At 38.4% G+C, this 21,711-nt stretch overlaps 1 protein-coding gene across 3 annotated transcripts in view; it reads left to right on the top strand.

The window, feature by feature from the left end:
* chrm3a (cholinergic receptor, muscarinic 3a) overlaps nucleotides 1-21,711 on the top strand; it is a 121,255-nt gene that overhangs the window by 43,961 nt on the left and 55,583 nt on the right. For all 3 annotated transcript variants that reach the window (XM_067610447.1, XM_067610448.1, XM_067610445.1), the window contains exon 2: nucleotides 16,624-16,738. The gene's annotated coding sequence lies outside the window, so the exon portion shown is untranslated. The remainder of the gene's footprint in view (nucleotides 1-16,623; nucleotides 16,739-21,711) is intronic.

Raw genomic sequence — 21,711 nt, 5'->3', positions numbered from 1 at the left:
TTCCTATAGGGATTTGAAGTGTTTCGTAATAGTAACAAGCAGACAACAGCCTGATCACAACATGGTAGAGTAAGACAAACCCTCATAGGCCATCACCCAAATTAAAAAATGTTTGCCTTGAGGATTGCTGCCAAACTGTATTTCGTTGTGTATTAATATACAATGACAATAAAGAATCTATCTATCTATCTAACCCAAAGCAATTAGCTTTCCAATCTTTTTATGCGATGGCCTATAATATTATATGCAAGGCAATATTCATTCAGTACTGTTTTAACTAGTAAAATACACCTTTAAAAAGTGAAAAGGTGTGATTTAAGGATCATATTAATAGTCAATGGTTGGAGTAAAAACACTCAAAATGGGTAAAAATACTCAGTTACAACTAAAAGTCTTACATTCATAATCTGACATATGTACAAGTACAGAAGTATTATGGTCAAAATGTACTTTAAGCATCAGCATACATGATTGTATATGACATAATTAGAATTGTTAATAATGATGCATCAATGCCTAAACTGCATTTTACTGTTGTAGATAGCCGAAGTCTATCTGGTTATCTGGGTAGATAAGTCAAGTGTTTCCCAATAGGTGTTGTGCCCTCACCAATCACAAGATACATCAGGGGGGTCGTAAGATGATGTTCCACTGCACAAATTTCTATAATTTTCAAAAAAAAAAAAAAAAAATTTAAAAAATTCTCTAATCTTAGTTTTTGTTGTGATAATGGATATAAGCAATTACTTAAATTAAACCATCTGAGAAGCTCAAAGGGGAAATCACTCTTCAGTGGAACTGCTGACAACGTGGAGACATCTGAAACGTGACAAGTGGCTCCAAGTAGACGCAGCTTTTTTATAAGTGGTCACAAACTAATACGGTTGGAAACCACAGGTTTAATCCTTACCAATGCAATATATTTTATAAGCTTATCATAACTTTTTATGTAAAGTCTTAATGTAAAAAGTAACTAGTAACCATAGCTGTCAGATTAAATATTGTCAGTAAGTATAAAGTTACATAAAATGAAAATACTAAAAATTGTACTTATGTACAGTATTTAAATTTACTTAATGGTAAATATACATTTCCTCAACTGTGAATAATTTGCCATGATTCTTAGTCCTCTGGTGCACTCACGCCTAGGTCTGAAGACAGTCTCGCTTATGTAAATCAAAATAAACTCTCTGAGTCACAGCAACATGAACCAGTATGCAGTGTGAAGATTTCCAGTCCCCGGAGGCTGAAGTAAAGAACTTAATTATAATTAGAGGTATCAATACTTTAACATCAGTGTGATGAGAAATCTCTTGCTGGAATTTTTCCACTCCTCCATGTTTTGTGGATGAAGTGGTGTAAACCTATAAGACTTCCCCAGGGATTACTTCCATTTAGCCAAGTGATAATAATCTAGAGCTCATCGCAGGAATGTGTGTAACTTGGCATGACATGAAAGCTCTGTGGGAGAAGTGCAATGACATGAATCACTGGGGCAGGTTTGTAGGACTGGTCATCTGTTTTATGTTCATCCTTATCAGCAATATCTATTTTGGCAAGAACATTATCAAACATCTTTGTGAAGGAAAAGGTGTATTTTTGCAGCTTCTGATCCATTTTCAAATTAGCATAGCACAAGCTCAACAGAGTTGGTATTACAGAAATGCGGAAATTTTGGTGGAGGACAAGACAGCCAGAGTACATTAACTTTAGTGGTGTCTTTGGGATGAAGAGCAGGCTAGAAGCAAGAGAGGATAGATGGAATTGCCTGGCATGTCTCCATACAAAAGTTTTTGGCAGGGTTATGTTGGTTAAAAAAAAAAAAGCACACTGTATATTGGCTTGGTACCTTCTGTGTTTCTTTGAAATGTAATCATAACCCAGGCTGGACATATTTATTGCAGGCAACACACTGGAGTTGAGATAGCTCATTATTCATCAATAGTTAGTCAGCTAAATATATGGTGTAAACATGAAAATAAAGTGGTTAAATAAGCTTGATTTATCAAGACTAGATTCCTGGCATAGAGCTCAGTTTAAATCTCCTCAAATGAAAGTGGCAAATGGGCAAGACAAAGGACATCATGGGCTCTATTCTTGAGCAGTAGCAAAGACAGGCGCCATTTTAGTTTAGCTTGTTTGGGAATTTTGCTGCTTCAAACAAACACGCTTGAACCGTGGAGGATGAAGACCCACAGCTGATGTTGTGTTCGTATAAATTGGGAGGCGCAATGCAGACTGTGGGTAATGTTTGTGGTTTTGTTCGGGGAAGGTGTACATACAGACCTCTCTAAATTCACATAAACCTTTTATGTATTTTGTCTCTTTCACTTAAATGTTTAATCTAGTACACATTTTAATGCCCATCAAATTAGATTATTTTAATGACTAACAGGGCACAAAATTAGCATCAGCCACCAGCCAAAAAACAATGGTAATCTATTGAGTGGCTGGTAAAACTTGAACATTCACTAACCATTTGACTGGTGGACAAAAAAGTTAATTTTGCACCCTGATGGCTAATTCTTTCCAAAAATGACAGCAACAGCTGCTTGTAGTATGAATTAGTTGATTTAAATATTGTACCATCAGCCAACATACAGCGGCAGACATGATATGTGCAATCCTTTAGTCTGCAAATATGAAAGTAATTAAAAATATAGGTATTTCAGTTAAACCTTGGGTAGTTTCAAATTAGACACTGTGGCAAACATTACCACACGCTGCTACCGAGGACAGGGTCCTCCATGGGGCTACTGAGATGAGGTGATTGAAAACATCACTTTTCACTGGGATTTTCTACAAACAAAAACTTATCCCATCAGAATAATTTGAAAGATGCAATAATCACAAAACAACCGTGCACATAGTGGCTTTAAATAATTAAATCTTCCAACACTGGCAAAAAATACAGGAGTGCCATTACAGGATGCTTTGCACTGGGAGGATACATTGCTAAAGCTTCTCTGCACTAACATACGGTTCGCGATGATACTCCACTGAAAAGGCTACATGTTATTGATGACCCTGAATAAGCTCCTGAAGTTTTCTCTCAGGCTCTGCCACCTCTTTGCTTCATCCTCTTTGCTGTTCATGTTTATTTAACCACTTTTTTTTAAATATCCAGATTAGTCTCACTAAAGCTCTTTAAATTAATCTCATTAAATCTCTTTTTCAACAGAGACATGGATGGGCAGTTAGAGTTTGCAGTCATCTGCTTCATTTTTCTTAAGCTGCTATCATTACATCAGTCACATCCTGCTTAATCCTTAACTGCTGAGAACCACCAGGGGAGCAGGATAACCCTGTGACCTCATTGCAGCCACTGTTTATTATTTGTACATTAGACATCAGAATCTAAGGTGATATAATGAGTTAACAATGATGAACGGTTCTTTGGAGAGCAAATGAAAGAGAGTCTGAGTCATTTCCCTGGTTTGGTAATGACCCCTTTTATTGTATGTCAGCTTTGGCAGCAAGTTTGAGAACAACGCTTGGCTCTCATATATCATAATCAGGATGTGACAGAGGTTATTTATATTGTTCACAATCCAGTGTTTGGGTTCCTTCTTAATTCCATGGTAAGTTTCCAAGCACTATCTTGTGCTAAGGTGGAGAAAGTTAATTATACTTCTGCCAAACCAAGGTGTTAAATCGCTAGTGGCTCCGTGGAGTTGGGATCGAGACTCCTTGGCTGATGTATGGAATGCTTCGTCATCGAACAGTAACATTAACAAGGCAAGAAAACTGATGTGTGCTAGAGGCTCCAGACTCCATTCTTCCACTCATATGTTTTGACTCTTTTCAGTCTTTGAAGCGCCGGGTGTCTAAACCAAAATATATTTGTCTCCCTCCTGATTATATCAAAGAGCCATTGGTGGATGAAATGAGAAATCTTTTGAGATGCCTAAAACAAAACTGTGCTCTAATCAGATTATTTAATTGGAACAAATTGTCCGGACAGATGCTTCAAATACAGCTGTTTATTGGATAATTCTTTAAGTACAGCATGGCGTGCATCCCTGCACCTCAGACAGGAAATGCTGATTTAAGCAGTGTTATACTTTAACGCTCCCTAGAAAAACCTGTCAAACTTGTTCTGCAGTATACTGTTTGTTAGTTTACCATGTGTCTGACCATCCTCTCAAACTTTCTGACAAAATTGGATCGGACTGCGGAGATACTTACAGGCGCAGCTGCACAAAGTAGTGCTAAATTATTTTCCGGCATGTGTGCAGACAATAATGCAGGTTCTGTAGCTCCCCAAAATGCCAGAACCAAACAAATTCATTTAATGTTATCTTTGGCTGGGTGTGTAAGACTAGGAGCTGGAATAGAAAATCATTTTTTTCTTTTTACTGAAATGGTTCAAAGAGCCATGAAGAAATTAAATGACAATTCGTGATGCAGATGGTTGCATCCGAGGCAGACATATTTTCCTTCGAGCTGCAGTTCCTTTTCTTTGTTTTACAGAACAAATTCGAAAACATCACTTTTGCCAAAGCATAAACAATTTCAGTTTAGTTATGTAAGTTTGTTATCATTACTTCCCCGCCATTTGAGAGGCAATCATTTAAAACCTCAAAGAAAATAATTAATATTTTTCTGTCATTGTAAGACTGAGTTTTCATTCTTGTAGCAACAGTTTGTCACAAGTGATAGGATGTGCAACTATTGAACAAGTATGAAAAGAAGTTTTAATTATGTCATATTGTTAGTGAGATAGATGTGTGTCCCTATTAGGAGATTTTTTTGGGGGTGTTTTAATAAATCCCCCATTCCCTTATTTGATTTACTTCTGTTGTGACTTCTACAGGCTTTGGGGGTTCGGCTGTCTGAGAGAAAATCAATTCCCTCATAATAACATAACTCTGAGGACTGTGGGGGAATTAAAAGAGAATTCCCTCGCATCTTAATATGCACTGAATTTACTTACTAACAGCTGCTGGAGCATCGTTTCATTTTTCCCAGAGTTTTTAAATTCACTCTGGTACACAGACTAATAACATTCACTCTTTCTTTCTACTTTCTCGTTGATTGATATACTACAAAATGCATGCACATTTCACATTGATTAGCTTTTAAACCCACCCCCTTCAGGAACAGACAAAATCCCTCACTGCCATTATCGGAGCCTTGTCGTTGTGATTGTTCGGGCGTGTTCCTGTTCAATGCGACCATCAGTCAGTGGAAGTGACAGGACGGAGCCCAACCTAACACGAGGCTTGTCTAAACAGCGAGGTCATTCGATCTCTGCTCCCGCCTCATCCATCAGAATGACATATGCAGATGGTTCGCTGTACATCCATAAGACCTCTAGACATCAGCGGCTCCATATTTAACCTGCTCATAAGTCCTGTCTGAACGAGACTGTCCCTTTTAAACTTCACGTCACTGGAGTTTGAAAGATTGTAGTATCTGCTGATGTGTTATTTTAAATGTCTCACCACATGTATTAAGTTTTATAATAAATCAACAACATCTCATAGGACAAAAAAAGTGTCAAGTCATGTGATGCACTGGAGTCTTACAAGCTCCCAGCGTCCTGACATTCGACATAAGTTAAACTGAAACTTCAGTTCTACTTAATTGAATAATTTACACATGATATTCCTTTGGGTCGTGACAAGATAGAGAAGAAAGGCGGAATAGGAAAAGGTAGGGGGAGGGGATGATATAAAGCTCGTGAACTCGCACAACACTCCCCCTAAAATAGAAACTAAAGAAGCAAGACTTTAATCTGTGATGCTCGGCTGAATTTACAGCCCGGAGGTGATCTGTGGACACAGGAGATTAAGAGGTTTGTAGACTTGCATGTGTGAAACTCAAAAGAGGTTTCGTATTATAGCTACGCCATGAGTTCTGCACCAGAATAAACAATCTGATGTGTTAGACACAAACTGTCTCAAAGCACATCATCTGTAAATCCACTGATGTGTCACTTTAATGGAATATGCATGTACAACACGTTCTGCAATTGCGCAGTTTTCACTGCATTAATAATCCCAACATGGCTTATCAAATTTTCATGATGTCCTCATGATAAAAATCAAACACCTCACAAACTCAACAGAGTTTTGACTGTTTTTTTTTTCTTACAGTTTTACATTTTGTACCTCTGAACATGTGGGGAGGCTGTCTAGTGAGGAATCAAGTGATTGGCCTGAATAAAAAGAAAATGGAAAATTCATTTAGTAGAAAGCCCCAGGCTGAGTGAGCAATATATCACATTTACAATGAATGATTATGACCATCAGAGTTTTTGGTTTCAGATTTCTTAAGAAGTAGGTTTCTAAATATTTCTGGGGATACGAACAACACATCTGCGTGTTTTTTTTTCTTGTTTAAAAAAAAAAATCCGGTGGTTTTACAATCCAGCGCTGCTTTTTAATTCCTTTAAGTGGGTATCAGAATATTTTTATAATTGCTGAAAGTATGTATTGGCTGGCATTGGATATGTGTAAATCCATTTTCCTCCATCACCGTCTCACTATTTGCTTACACTGAGCATAATGAATCATTAATTCACTGCTGTCACTTGCAGCCCACAGTCACTCGGAGCAGAATTAACTCTTGATCCAGAGAAGGAACAAAGAAGTGAAGGAGCCTTTCTATATTTGTTTCACTCCGAGCCGCAAACTATGGATCCGTTTATGTGTCGAGGGGATGGGTGTTTTCTAATAAGGCTATTACGCCGCACTTGCTAATGCATGTTGTTTTGAGTTTAGCATTTTTGTAATTTTGCTGTCTCTCATTTTTCCTGACCTCCTGTTCATCTGTGCTTCAGGTATTATCAGACTTTTAACAACAAACGATTTTCTGTTCTCTATCAGCGGCTGATAGAGCATCGCTGTGAGCGCTAATGTGTTTTTGTTCTCTTCAATAAAGAACCCTCTCAAACCCAAAATTGGCTATATGTTACAGAAGATAAATTTTAATCAAATAGAGGAGGCACCAGCAAGAACTTAACGAGAGTGTCTCTTTTGGAAGATGTAGGGTGTTTTAATTAATCTGGATTACTATCCCAAAATCTCATTAATGCTCAGTTGAAATCAAAGTGTAGATATTGTGGAGACATTAGCATGTAACTCAACATCATTATCTCTTCACTGGATAATAAATTGTGCCCCATAGATAAGGTAGTTGGCATCCTACCGGACAATGAAACTGCTGCAAAAGACATAAATCAGTGATTGAAAGGTAGACTTTGTAATTCTGTTAAAGTACCCAAAAAATACCCTCAAGTGTCCTTCCAGCTGTTTTTTTGATGCTTTTACATTCAACTGTGAACTCCACTGAGTGCATCTTTAAAGTCAGTGTCACTTATGTTTTGTGGCAACATGTTTTAAACTGAGAAAATGTGCTTTTTTGGGGGGGGAACTGACTGCTCTATTTAATAAAAGTTGGCAGAAAGTCTGGTATTCTAAAAACATATTCGTTGATTTTATTTTCTACAGCTGCAGGGCTCAGTGTCTGAATCTTTGTCTCATTTCTGTGGGCTTTTCTGGTTTCTGTTTTCTTCCCTTCTGGGTTCCCCAGGAGAAAATTTTTCCAATAAGACTGGTTGATTGCTGCTGCTTGTCTCTCTCTCTGTCACCTCCTGTGGCAGAGGCTCAGCTGTTCTGCCCTCACACAGGCATAGAGACATTGCCGGTCTAATTGGTAATAACCCTTCAGCTGTCATAACTGAGGTTCGCTCCGGCTTTTTGGAGAAAAGTTAAGAGTACCTGTACCTTGCTGTTATTGCTCATTTCTGGTTAATGCTCCTGTGGCAGAGCAGATATGTGTTTTAAAATTCTAAATATTTTTGAAATGAATATGAATTTCTTATTTTGTGAAGGCTTTTCCCCCTTTGCAATTATTTATCGGTTTAAATATGGCATTTTCTCTGAAAATGCTGCACACACTACAGCTCAGATCTCTCCTCCATTATTGCTCATTTTCCAGTATGTTCTCTCAGTGAAGATGGAGCTGTCCCTCATTGTTTATGACTTACTGTTTTTGCAGCATTTAAAGGTCAAACTGAACAAATAACTTGTGAAAAGGCAAACAAATGACTCAAAGATGTTGTTCCCATGATTTCTAAAAGCAAGCTTTCGCAACACTCGTAAACGTATGATTTCTCTCTGAAGCGATTCCTTGAACACACAAACACTTCTCAGCATTCTGCATGTCGAATTATGGCCACAACATATTAAAAATCACCCAGTGAGTCTCACTGATGTGTGAGAAAAGACTCCTCATCAGTGTGTTTGTTTGTGTGAGACATACAGTAGGCTCTGATTTAAGAAACCAAGGGAGCTGGATTTCATATGAAGTTTGTTCTCCTGAAGTTGTTAGTGTCGACCTTTTGCCTAGATTTTTTTGCTTCTTTTTTTTTTTTTTTTTTTTGGACTACAGAGTCAGTCCACAGGAAGTATTTCATGACTATTAGTGGTCTTGCGAGATGAAGGTCAGAAATAACTTCTGCCTGATTGAAGACCACCTTTATTTGAAAACCAAGAATATTCCTTTATTGGTACTGGCGCCGAGACAATGCAGTTAAATTCCTTTGTGCATGAATAATTCTTTTTGCTCCTTGTGGGACCTTGTAACATAGCCTTCTTTATTTTCTCATTCTGTCATGTCTCAACTGGTTCAGAGCTAAATGGAACTGGAACGAAGTGCTATGTTTGGGAGTCGCTGTTCTCCCATTTCTGATGACCGATGGCAGGAGAGAGATGAAAGGCCTAATGTAAAAAGCCATGCCTCTGCTTCTTTTCCTCTCCATCACCTCTCTTCTCCCCTCCTGTTTCCTCCATCCTCACCTAAGCTGCAGTGCATCCATTCACAGTCATGAAAATATGCAGTGGGTTCTGCCAGTCCTGTCCATATACACAGTGCACAGATGCAGAGGCACGCAGGCACATATTCCACCTCCTGTCATCCCTTCTTCCTACTGTTTCCCATTCCCCCTTCTCTCTCTGCCTTCTTTCTAAGGTACAATATCCCTCATAGGGGCAGAAAACAACCATGGTTTTGGCTGAGTGAACGCATTAAGAGCTTTGAGCTTCTGGGATTCTGAATTCTTTTATGCTACTTTGTGGTATTTGTGGTGATGAGGCCTTGGATGGAAGCTAAATGGGCTGAGGAAGTTCACTGTGTGCAGCAAGGATGCACATCATTTGTCAAACAAGCTGTCTTCAATTATCCATCAAACACAATACTAACCATTAACGTGACCTTCAATAAAAAGCTTGTTTGCACACCAGCTGGATATCACACATACAGAGCAACTTATAAACAGGAATTTAGTTGTTCTCTGGTCATCTTGCTACCAGACGCAGAGCTGATGCAATTGCTGCTCCTTTTTTCCCTTTCACAACTCTTCCCCTGCATTTAAAGAGAGCAGATCTCATGTTCAAAATATGCTCTTTCTGTTTGTGTTGCTCAGTTTGTGGTCCCATTTGTCCTAATAGTTACATTTTTTTTTCTTTCTCCCCCTGTCGTTCACACCTCCGTGCCTCACGCCTCCTCTTATGCTGTCGGCTCGCATTCAGAGAACCGCTAATTGAGTTTTTGGACAGCTGGCCCGGTCTCAAACGCTCCACGAGAGATAAAAGAAATTTTGCATTACAACATCAAAGGGGTGCCCCCGCACCATCACCCCGTTCCATTTCCACACTCACCAAAACACGATGAGATCAAATGAACATCTAAGGTCAGTGTAGCACCGAAGGGTTAATGACGGTGAGACCACGCTCAGATTTTTAATTCAAACTCCCGGCAGATAACTACCTTCAACCCATTCACGTCTCATCATTCCTCTGATGACTCATGCACTTTGCACTTTGCGAACAACCTGTTTATTTAAAGCACTTTATATGAATACATGTGACTGTAATTTGATGTGGCTTGGCTCAGATCTGTCATTATCTGACACTGTCTACTTCATGAGGATCAATAGGCTGTTAATAGCTGCAGCCATGAGGTAGACGGCACATCTCAATGCAGCAATGGCATAGTATGGCAAGTATCCTGTAGTGCAGAGACTTATTTGATGTTAGAGGTAGCTCACAATGCATTGGATCATTCCTGAGATCATTTCACCAAGGTTCTATTTTTTCTTTTTATCATTTCTCATATGACTCTCTGAGAGTAATTCCTTATTCCTCTAAGAGCATGTAATAACAGCTGTGACTCTTACTCGGACAGAGAAAATGATCCAACTATATTATACCCTGACATCTTCTATATTTCTAATTCTCTACTCTGGAAGTGAAGTGGGGGGTATATTGAGTATGCTGCTGTTCCCTCATACAGTGTATAGATTTATATGAAGCTTTCATATCCGGCCCTACAAGATAAATTGTAATCCACTGACCTCAGCTGAATGAAGTCAGCCAGATAAACACAGGGAAACGTATCTGTGTGTGTGTGTGTGGGTGCTTGTCTTAATTCAACACAGGAGGATTCATTAATATGGTCATGAGTCATTTACGCAGATGACAAAAGGTTCTTTATCTGAGTGTAGATGTTGTATCAACCCAGCAGGTATTCCAGGGCGGCTCAAGAGCCGTTTATTGCACACACAATCATCTATCTTTTCATTGTCTGTATCACTTGCACCACAGGGTCACTGTTATCGAAACCATAACCATCATATGAAACTCAGCTAAAAGACCTGGCCTGGATGAAAGGCTAGAGAAAATTAAAGGTGCCATCATGTGTTTACTTGTAAACAAAAAAAAAAAAAAGTTTATATTTAAGCACATTGTGTGTATGCTTGAAGTCTAACAAACACATTTAATTCATTTTCTTTGTAATAAAACATTTGTGAAGCTGATTTTTGAAGATTTTAATTGTGCATTGTTTTCTACTTCCTTGCTTTTGTTGGCGCATTGCTACTTTTCTTTGCATGTTACTGTCACCAACTGCTGATAAACAGAGAGCATGAAATTGGCGGCAGAAATGTGAATTGCGTCACTCACATGCTCAAATCCATGCATGTGTGTCTTCATGCACACACACAAAACAACCAAAACAGGGACACGCTTATATAAAGTATTGCTACATAGAGCAGTGTACCTTTAATTTGTTTGTCTATGGTGTCACTGTGCAGTCACACACGTTTTACTTGAACTGAAATCCTTAATTTCTTGACCTTCAAGCATGTACATAAACATATATAACTGAAGGGTTTGTTTTAATGATGAGGATGAACAGCTTCTGAAAATAGTAATAACTTAGATTTAGTTGTTGTTGTTGGAGTTCATAGCAGGTTCCTTTTGTGGCAAGGCGGCCCTTTTGTTTACTTTTGGATCACAGATTATCTTTAAAGATCTTGGCAACTGTCATACTGTAGCGCTCGTGCAGTTTTTTGCCGGGGCCACAAAGACCTGCTCTGCCATCAGTGGTGACGTGCCTGAAAACAAAGACTGAATGAATCTTGTATCTGTCTTAAAACTCAGTGTGACAGTGGAGCTATTGTCTCTGTGCGGTACTCTTTAGAGAGATGACTTTTAACATTGTGAGAGGACGAGAATGCTGTGCTTTTGGCGAATTTTCAAGGCCCCTCTGTTTTTCTCTCATCTTGTTTCTTGGAAAGATTATATAAGAATAGCAAATAACAGTGTTACAGATCAGTTTAAATGTTTTTAACTTCGTGGAGCGGATGCAATAAAATTGAGTTTTGCTCAAATGTGTTACTGACTGAGATATGAATGTCACTGTGGTTGTGCTTTTTCAGTTTTAGGTTAAATGATGTAAAGAGAAAATTGCTTTATTGTGTCTTTTAAAAGTCATATCCCATAGTTCCTTTTAATCTGGCCTTTATTTCATGCTATCTCTCCTCGTCTCGTCTTCATCCCTCATCTCTTTCCTTCCTTCACAGCCTCCTGGGCTTTTATAGTGGCTGCTTCTCTTCCATCTGTTTCCCAATCAATTTGGTCTAATTTCCTGCCAATTGGTCCACCTCCATGGGCTAAGGCTCATTTAACAGGAAGTATCGCATGTTGAGATCATCAGCTGTAGTTATGGTGATCAGTCCGTGAACCTCTAGACGTTACAGAAGCTTGCCTGGAGTACGGCCATTTGTTTCAAGTTTTGAATACGGCTCTGTGTTACCACTGTGTGGAAACAGCACTGTTTTAGCAGATGACTAAAACATTTTGTAATTGTAACAACATGAAATGTTAACGAAGAAAACATTCTGCCTGTAGCCAGGTTGCTGTCAAAGATTCTGTGGTATTTTGTTTTTTTTTCCTGATCAAGGAACCTCTTTTCTGTTCAGCATGTTGCATAAATACACAGTTTGTTTGCTTTGCAAGCTGAAAGTCATATAGAGACAGCTGACTGTGATCTGCGTACAAAGCTCTGTCAGTTCATTTTAATTGCAGTGTTGCATGCAACAAAAACAAACCATCCTCCCAGTACAGCAAATACGGTACTTCATTATTTTATTGCCACTTTCTTTGAGTGTTCAGTCTGTTGCCATCATCATGCATTTGTTTAAGACTGGCACCAACACGGCGCCTATCTAATCTCTTTAAACAGTAATGTTTCCCCCATAAAGTATTTATTCTGACCTGTATTTCTCTTTCTGTTAGAGCTATTGCCTTCCTCAAGAATTAAATTCATATGGTTCTCTGAACTCAAAAAAACAGGAGGCTTACAGAAAAAGCCAAACTTTAATGTGTCCTCCCTGATATGCCAGAAAGATATCTTTTTGTTTTCTCTCATAAATAATTCTAAAGCAAGCTCTAGCTAGCAGGAGGTTGTCGATTGGAAGAAAGGAAAACAGTCTTTCTGGTCAGCAAGGTGCACTTACACCTATTAACTTTTCCATTTTCCATGACCTTCAGTAGACACCGAGGGAAAATATGTGGCATTGCTGGCATTGGTCTGGTTAAGGTCCTTTTTGGGTTAAGCTGTTTCAGGCTCCTTTGATAGCCTGCAATTGGGTTTCCCGCCTGACATGGATAAACCATTTAACAGAATATCCCTGTCCACCTTTATGGCTTTGAAAAATCTCCACTGAGCAGTAGGTGTGACTGCAATGTGCTTCCTCTGCTCCAGCTCATATATAGACCGTTTTTTCCACATAACATCATTACATATTTAAAAATGCACCAACACCTGCAAGTATCAAAAATGTGATTTCTGTAGTCATGTTCCTGTATTTTTGTAATTTACTAAATGTATCAAGACATCTGAATGTTTAAGCTCTTTCAGATTTTTTTGTTAAGAAGTCATACTACCTGTATGTGTGGGAATGGCCTTCTTTATTGTGATCCAAGGGAATCTTAATGTGGTTTAATCACACTGTATCCGCACAATACAGAGCCATGGTGTGTGTCTGCTGCACATGAAGTAGCCAGTCTTATCAGTGGGAGCAGATGGAGAGCGTCCAAGTGAGAGACTCAGTCTGGCTCCATGTATGTCATAAGTAAGAGGATGACCTTGGCTGAATCTCAACTGTGGTTTAGCCATAAGAAACACACTTTGTCTTTTTCTGTCTGTATGGCCGTCTGTAGGTCTCTCTCTCGCTCTCTCTCTCTCTCACACACGTTCACACAAACGGCCTCGCTCCTACACATTCCTGTACACCGTATTACAGCTGGAGACAATATACACTCCTCTGCACTATCACTTCATCAAAAAAAGACATTTGTAAGACACGCACTGAAACACAGAGGCACTTGCAAACCCTTACAAGCAGGTGATTAGATACTGAGCCATTTGTAGCATTTACCACAGTGGGATGAAGTATTTGCTGAAAGGTTAACATGTTGCTTGATAGTTAATATCATAAGCAGGCTCAGTAAACATTCTTCTCCTTTAGCCTAAGCATTCAATGAAGTTTGAGCCCCACTTTTATCATGCAACAACAGAACTCGCAGCTCTTAAATCAGCCTGACTCTGGGTATTTAACTAGTACAACATAAATCCTAAAATGCATTAATCAAGTGCAATTTTTTTAGGGTCTATGTAGTTGTTTTCGCTTTGCTGCACTCTCAGGGAAGGATAAACAGTTAGTGAAAGGTGATATCAATATATTTTCGGCCAATAAATTTGAAGAGCTTTGCTCATAGATTTATATTGGACCATAGCTTGGTGAGATAAGGGGCTCCATTTAGGAAGAAGAGAGCAGTGGGACATTGGGTCTTGAGATTTACAGTGGTTTATGTTTAATCTGAACAATCCAACCTATCATGTTTTAGTTGTTGCCTCTGTGGTTTCTGTGTGTACCACAGTGGTCGTGTGCTGCAATGGTCAATCCCCTGTGTTGACCGGAGGATGCTGTAGACCCCTGCGTGTCTCCTTTAATAGACATGAAGCAGTTCTTTTCACCTAGCAACAAGTTTTACTGTTACATAATGCATGCAGAGGTTCATGCTATTTCCTTCAGGAGCTGGCTAAGTTTACTAAGTGGAGATTTATACATCTCTAAATTAAAACGGGATGCATCAAACAAACTACTTCTTAATGAAACAATAATATTCTGCTAAATATAATCACGTAATAATATTAGCTAGCTTATTGTAATTTAACATTCCCCACTCATTCTTAACTGCATGAACACTTCTAACTCTGAAATATCTACCCATGTATGCATATATGAATAAAACAAAGAAATACCTACATTTAGAGGGGATTGGCACTTAAGTTTGATATATTTATATATTTTTGATATATTCCCCCTAAAACTGTCATTTTTGGAAGTTATTCTACAGTGTGTGACACTACAGTGAGTTCCTGTTTACATAATTGGTTGTGTTTGACTGAATAGCACCATGGATGTTTCCTAGCAACCTATTTTGAAGTCCTTACCAGCAAAGACACTGGAAACTAGCAATTAGTTACTGAGGACTTAGGAAGGACTTTACACTCAAATTTCACAATGGATTTATTAAACAGCTGGTGCAACCAAATTCAGATACCCACACTGTCACCAATTTAACCATATGCCTTTTCCAGCTGTAGGAGTCGACCAGAACAAGATCTTTTACTGCCTCCCAATTAACAAATACCACAGGTTTTATTTTCCTTGCAGGGAATTATAGCAGTTCTTTGTTTTGTCCTCTTATGTCCAGATTCCCATTGTATGGATATTCTGGCATAAAAAAAGTTTGCTGATTAAATATGTTTCTCTTCATATTCCTTACAATTGCATTTTGAAAGTGAGCACTTGAAGATTTTCTATTTCAAAGTAATTTACTGTGAGAATGAGAACTAAAGCTTATATAATTACTTGACCTTTTATCTGTTACTTTAAAGGGGTGGCCTTCACATGTACAGTACAGTATGACAGACTTCTGTTTCAGATTGGTAATGAGCTATTGTACATTCATATTCTCTATCTGGATAATTACCATTTCATAATATTGTGGGAACGGCCCACTCATTCATAGGGTATTTCATGCAAATTGAGACGAACATCAAGTCTTGTTAGAGATTTAAAGGGGAATCTTGAAAATGGTAATTGTCTCGTTCAGCCCTCTTTATGGCTCACTTGAGAAGGCCCCTGCAGACTCAACTAAAATGTGGAGGAGAAAGGCCAAGAGAGGTCATCAGTATTAAGATGAAGCACTCCATCTTGTTTGAATACCTTTTATAAGCAGCTAAAAATGGGTTGTGGATTTTAAAAAAAGGAATATATTTACTTTGGTATTTATAGCAGTGAAAATGTCATTGTTACTAAAAAAAAAAGTGTTACTGCAAAGCGAATCGTCTTTGCTCAGAAATGTAATGCAACTTCTCATTAGAGGAGAAATGTTTCCTCGATTGACCTTTGAGGTGTAATTTGTGAATGTGACACAAAAAGGAGTGCGGTGTGCTCATTTGTGTCACCATTCTGTAGGTGTTTGTGGATTGTTTGAATATAATTATTTAGCTTCTGCCTCAACTCTGTCATTATCTGCCCTTTTTCATGTAGCCATCAAGTCAGCTGCAACTTCCGTTTTTAATAAATGTTTTTTTCAGTCTGGGAACTGTTCCATTACTTCTGATTATTTTTAATGACGAGCTTTTTTTGTAGTACATTCATATTTGTCTCTTAAGACTTGAAGACTGTTTTAATGAGCTCTCATAAGGTCTGCTTCCTTAGCCCCTGGCTAGATCCAGCTATGTGCAAGCAACTCTACAAGACCAAGACTATATAAGGCATGAACACTTCCCTAGACATGAAGACATGCCATTCTTCCCTTTGACAGATATTATCCAGTGGGGAATGGTAGCTGCACTACTCGGGTAGATCCTTGATTAAAACATATTGCATAAATAAAGCATAAAGAAAGATTTTGAGGCTGCTGCAAATGACGAGGTCGATTCCTGTGAGCAATATGAGCCGTTTGGCAGTGACATACATGAAAAGATATACAAATTAGTCGCTGACTAATGGCCTTTGTCTCTACTTTGAGAGGCAGAATGTATGTTCTCTGGAGGGAAAGAACAGTCATTTTGGCTCACATTGTTCTGACATAGTGTTTTGGTCTTTCACACCTGTTGAAGCTTCTTCAGATTCTAAAAAAATCTTTATGCTATAGGTGTTCCACTTCCTAATTTGGACACATCCTCCTTAACTAATTCAATCTTGTCCTCTCCTTCTCCCTTTGCCCCCTTTGCTCCCTGTCTGACTCACAGACGCTATGATCCGACTGGAGGAGGATAATCGCGCACCCCCAGCAGACAGCATGGACACCATAAGGCACTCCGCTGAAAGGTGACCTCCAGACACTTCACCTCCCCAAAACATTTGGTGAGTTAAGAGTCAGAGAATCCCTTGTATCCACAAATGACACCATCTCCTCCCCCCCTTGTCAACGTTTGGCAGGATGTGCAGCTCCAAGCCTTTTGCTAATGTTCATGGTAGACATTTTAAATGAGAAAACAGAACACATTATCTAATGTGTCTTTCTAGGCTTTTATTAGAGCTGCATTTGAAAAAAAAATGTCCCTTGTGGTATTCTTCCCCCCTGCCCCGAAGCATTGATTAACTATCCATGCTTCAAAATTGCCATTTTGCCCCCCGGCCTAAGTGGCAATAACCTTTAAAGTATAAAAAAAATCTTTATTTTCTAATTAAGCATGTGTCTTTTTCTTAAATGAACAAAGTATACACTGGTATTTTTTTCTCAAAAGTATTTTTATCACAGGAGATGTAGGTACAAATACAGTATCCAAAAGTAACAAATATCTCCACGTTTCATATTTTCAAGAAGAAAAAAAAATACCACATTGTTTAGTATTCAAGAATAAGAACAAATTATTTGGTACTCCAAATATGGCAATGTGTTGACTTGGTCTATGACATCTGAAAGGGTGTTGAAAACCAAAGACCAATAATTTTGAAATGCAGAGCATGACCAACAACATATGGGTCAGATCTGTGGGTCAGTGAAAGCAACGGTCCCTAACGTGGCTCTAAACCTGGGTAAATCTCAGTTAGCCTGGATTAACTAAAATTAATTCTATGTAAAACTTTAAATTGAATGAGTGCTAGGCTAGCACATGATAAGGAGGAGTTGACCTGCGTTGACACTCCCTCCCAACAGTCATCTGATAGCTCAATATCTAGATCCTTCTTCCGATGTGATTTGATTTTCTGAGATGAATGATTTTCTAGGCTTAAGAGGCCCTTTTTGAGCAGGGAGGTTAGAGTTTAACATATTTTTTCATCAGGGAGTTGAGGTGAAAGAGAAGGAAATGAGGGAAATATTTTTGTATAAAATTACATTCTTGAAAAAACCTAAATATATTGGAGCGAGGTAAATTGTATTTTTGATGTAGATCATCAAAGCAGGGAAATGTGTCATTGTGAAATAAATCTTTAAAACATTGTAGACCTACATCTTTCCACTTAGAAAAAGTAAGAGTTAGAAAGTTAGAAAAAGAGTCAAGGGGTTGAGGAAGGGAATAGATGGTTGTTGCTGATGGGTCCTAATACAGATGATGCTTTAAATTTGTAGTGACTTCGGAATTGGATCCATTTTTAAAGTAGACAGTAATATAGGGTCGAAGTGTAAGTTGTTTTTTGTGTTGTTTACTTAAATGAGAGGAATAGGTAATTGTTTGGCCCCTTAGGGATGCTTTCAAAGTTTCCCACAGTAATGAAGGGGAGATGGATTCATCTGTATTTGTATCTAGGGATGATTCTATAGATTTTGATAGGAAGTGGTAGAATTTCTCATTGAATAGCAATAATGGGTTAAATGTCCAAGGAGGACGATCTGTCAAGAAATTGGAGAAGTTAATTTCAAGCGTCAATGGGGCGTGATCTGATATGACAATTGCCAAATGTTCCACAGATTTGACTTCACTGGAAAATGTATGATGGACACTTGAAAAAAAAAGAAAATTCTTTGGCTGAAGGGTTATGGGACCTGCATGGCTCCACGTATCCATTCTCCTCCATAAACATGGCTGAGGCTTTTGCCATTCCCACTTGGGGGGACTACTCTCAAGCTTGAATGATCCAATCTTGGATTGATTGCGCAATATATATCACCTCCTAAGGGGTGGTATAGGGGAGAGAAAATAAGAGTCTGTTTGAACGTCATTGATCAAAAGGACTGACATGTGAAATAAAGAATCCATAACAATAATGTAACAACCTCTGGGGTCAGAAATAGTTTTAGAGGGGATGAGCTGAATTTTTTTGCTGATTAATATTGCTAAACCTCTAGTTTTACTGTTAAAGTTAGAATTGAAGGTTTGCATAATCCAACCTTTCCGTAATTTTGTCTGGTCTGCCACTTTCAAATGTGTCTCCTGCAAAAACAGAATCTCAACATTGAGACGTTTAAGGTGAGAAAAAACTTGTGAGCATTTGATCAGGCTATTTATTACTTTAATATTCCATGATATAAGTTTAGTTTACCGACCGCCTCTATTACCCTTGTTATTTAGTGCCATTTACCAGAAGAAGCAAAAATAACCTCAGGTCTATGTCTGATATAGCAGAACGCATTTGTTGTGCATTTTTGAGATCAACTCAATCATTTGTCAGATAAGAGACCAACGATACATCCTAAGGCTAATCCCTTCCATTCCCCAATACCTCCAAGGCTTAAACAGATCAACAAAAAAACAAAAGTCCTAGGGCTTGTTTCGTAAAGAGAAAAGACCGCAGGAAAAAATGCATACTCAGTTTCCTGTGCATCTGAAACTTCTTTCCTTTCCTTTCTCCCATGAGAGTGGCTCTATTTATAGAACAGTATTAAGCCTTTAGATCTAACCCACCTCCTCAGCAGAACAATAGCATAGGTAAACTAGATTATAGATCACCTCTTATTTCTATTGGCCTATGCGTATAAAGGAAAAAAGAAATTGTAATGAGTCAGCTATAGAGCATACAGTTGACAACAGAGGGTAGGAGTCTATTGCCTCCTTCTGTTGGGTTTTTAGAAGTCAAATAATACCAACTGTCAGCTGTATGTTTTCTCCACAATTACAATTGTTAAAGTTAAGGGATCAACTCAAAAGGGTGACCCAAGACTGTCCAGGATCAGTACACCTTTGAAATATGGAACTGACAAGCAAGTAGGGGCATTTGAACACACCCAAAATCACATTTGTGATAATCTAATTATGAAGATATAGTTACATTTTTTTCTCTTCTTATGTGACTTTGTGGTGGTGTCTAACTCTCAGCCAATAGTATCAATTGCCAGGTGTATATAGTTTTGAAGGTTAAGGGATTGTCTGAAAAGTACATGAGGATTGCCCAAGTCCCTATTAGGAAAATAAATAAAATTTGGCAAACAGGTGAGCGCATTTAAATACACTCAAGTACTTTATTAATTACGTTAGATTACATTTGAATGACATTTAATGACATTCATTGTCTGTCTATAAATGTTTTATTTATTTATTAAGATATGGCTGTCACTTACAGTTTTCCTTTTTTGTATGTAACTTTGTGACCTTCCCTAATTCACTGCTAAATGAAGCATTGGCGTTCGTTTTTTTTTTTTTCCGACAATTTCAATTGGGGGTTACAATACATCTGGATATATGTAATCTTTTCCTTTTTACAGTGGATCATGGACATACAAGGTATTTGAGTAACCTTAAGTTTGTTTGATTAAAGCCTCAGTTGTTCAACACAATCAAATTCAGCTTAGTCAAAATCACAAGCTTGAAGAGGCAATAATATTACGTTACTATCTTTTGGTACTGGTAGGTGGGCATAACACATCCTGCTATCATAAGTGAGCTAACTGGGCAGTTACAAATAAACAAGTCTCTCTCAACCATCAAAAAGCCCACACCTATTATGTTAAGCACAACAATGTTTCTTATATAGTTCAGCTATTTATTAGGCCACTTGTCACTATTCAAGTGTCAACAGAATATTAGCTGCAATCAATTTTGACCAGCTCACCTTGCCCTGTTAAACAACTTGTTGAACGCTGCACGTTACTTCGCTGGGCTAGCGCTGGGTAGGTGTAAATCATTTGCCCTCAGTAGAAAAGCTGATCCCTTTTCTTGCAAGTGACGCATTTCTTGTCTTTGAAGTAGTGAAAAAGCACAATAAAAGGTCTTGCCCCCCCATTTTCAGATGTTGGTGGTTGCCCAAGCCTGGATGCATGGTCAAGGATGGGCAGAGTGGGAAAAAAGTCTTTTCCAAACACTTCCACGAGAAACTTTCCTTCCATTTTTTAAGGAATTCCAATAATTTGCAGGTTTGATCGACGAGACCTATTTTCAAGGTCATCAGTCTTGGCTTTAAGCTGGGTGTTCTCCATCTCGAGAGCAGCACGTCTTGCTTCTAGTACCACAATTCTGTCACTGTGGTCTGATAGTGTGTGCTTGACCTTGTTTAATATTTGGCCATGAGAGTCGGTAGTGGATCAAATCTTATCCAAAGATGCTGAGATGGGTGAAAGTGCACTTTCAAGCGCTTCTTTCAACAGTGAGGTTATTGATGCAGTTAGCTCTGTCATTAGAACAGCACAAAGTTTGTCTAGCTCGGTGGGTAGCTCAGCACTAGCTTCAGCGCCAGATGGCATTACAAGATTCGTAGCTTCTTGTGGGGTTAGCATGGTCGCTTCACTTTTGTCTTGTTTTCTATCTTTCCTTGTTGCTATGTGGGTCATTGCTGATGATTTAGTGTTGTAGGTCAATGCAAAAGTCAAAACTACAAGTAAAAATGACCATCAGAACGGCTTGAAAAAATAAAAGTTGTTTGTAGGAGCCTCCCTCACAAGCGTCTTGCTCTTAACATACTTAACCGGAAGTCTGTACACCAGTATTTTATCTGAAATAGCCTTCAATAGGATCAATAAGCCTTTGCGCAAAATGCACTGGTTTGTGTTTGTTTGTGTGTGATGGGTATTGATCAGTCATTAAAGACTTATATTATCTGCTTGCATGTTTGTATTTCATGATGACATGTCCAATTACTGCTGCTCTGATCCACACTGAAGATAGACATTTGGTCTCATCCACATCTTTTCATATTTCTATATTTTTTTTCTATATTTCTATATTTTTTTTGTATCTGTCAACAAATCCCATGAACGACCAAAACCAACAGTGCATTAATCCATTGCTCAATACTTCTCCACTTCTCTGTCACTCAACCTCATGCCTATTGGTTCCTAATGAAGACATAAATCTTTTAAAATCGGATTATGAATGTATAATGTAAACAAGGCTAATTAATCTCCTGTTTTTTAACAAATGTTACTCAGACAAGAGTAAATAGTGCATTTGTTGGCAAACTAT

This window comes from Thunnus thynnus, chromosome 14, assembly GCF_963924715.1.
Source record: "Thunnus thynnus chromosome 14, fThuThy2.1, whole genome shotgun sequence".
Classification (NCBI taxonomy): Eukaryota; Metazoa; Chordata; class Actinopteri; order Scombriformes; family Scombridae; genus Thunnus; species Thunnus thynnus.
This window is presented reverse-complemented; position numbering and strand designations above follow the sequence as displayed.